The sequence below is a fragment of the Arachis ipaensis genome, chromosome B06, assembly GCF_000816755.2.
Source record: "Arachis ipaensis cultivar K30076 chromosome B06, Araip1.1, whole genome shotgun sequence".
Taxonomy (NCBI): Eukaryota; Viridiplantae; Streptophyta; class Magnoliopsida; order Fabales; family Fabaceae; genus Arachis; species Arachis ipaensis.
In genome coordinates this window covers 22595571-22596776 of record NC_029790.2, presented here as the reverse complement: position 1 = coordinate 22596776, position 1206 = coordinate 22595571, and the positions used below count along the sequence as shown (strand labels likewise).

General features: G+C 26.4%; 1 protein-coding gene across 1 annotated transcript in view; it reads left to right on the top strand.

Moving 5' to 3' along the window:
- The window catches only part of LOC107648092 (protein CUP-SHAPED COTYLEDON 3), a 4810-nt gene that overhangs the window by 1244 nt on the left and 2360 nt on the right, over window positions 1-1206 (top strand). The window lies entirely within an intron of this gene.

Here is a 1206-nt window from a genome sequence, read left to right as displayed (position 1 = left end):
TCTAGAATTGGTAGAATATATATAAGACCGAAGATTTATTTTCCTTCAATTATATTCTAACATTACTTCGTTTTATGGTCTTTAATGATTTTGTCTTTTGTATTTTAGTTGCTTGGTTTATAGAATAATAATAACAACAATAAAAAATTGTATAGTGGCTAGTGGTTGGTGTATATTATATATAACTATAGATCACACAGCATAAACTTGTTTTCTCCTCTATATTCGGATTATTATTTAATTTCTTTAAAAATAATTGTGTGTGTGATTATATATTATAAGGCGTATATATCCGCCTTATGTATGTATATATGTATGTATACAGTATTTTTAGAATAATACAGGGATCTCTAGCTAGCTGGCAGATATATATTCAAGAGTAGGTTCAAACATAGAATGAATAATGATCATATTTTATTTTTTCTTTAATTTAGGTATAACGTCGTCCCTTTAATTTTTAATTTTACAACATATATAAACATGGTAATTATATTATTATTTAATTATAACAAAGTTGACAAAGCAATACATTCTTATTAAGCAACCAAAATATATATATAGAGATGATTAATTATAAAGATAATTCAGTTAATTATTATATGTATATATATACACACTAACATACATACGTGTATAAATGTCTCATTTACCTTTCTTGTGCATGATTCGCTATCTTCATGATTTTGACTCTTTAGCACTCATAAATATATAATTAGTAATTAAATGTTCCCTCAAGAAATGTTAAGAAAATCTAACTTTACACATGAAAAGACATACTTGATCTTTCTTGCGTAGAATAATTAATCAGCCCTCATCTCTCTGATTATATATTATGATGATTCATGCACAACATTATGAAATATGTGAAAAGAGGGTGAAAACAAGGGAGAGGATAAAAAAGGTCACGTATTTACAGAAATAGCAACCTTGAAACTTCCAAACACTGTGTTGGTGTATGTCATGTACCACTATTTCTCTTGTCACCTTTGTCTGCTGAGATTGGAAACTTGAAAATATCATGTCATTCACGACCTAGTTGACACATGATGCTGATTCCACACAACACCTAATTATTGTTATATTATTTTAGGATTTTTGGATTAGGATTTCTTTAATAAAACTAACCCTTAGTCGTTAAAGATTTGGAAATTTAATCATATAAATTAATTTAATATTTATTAATTAATGATTAAATTAGTTCTTTCA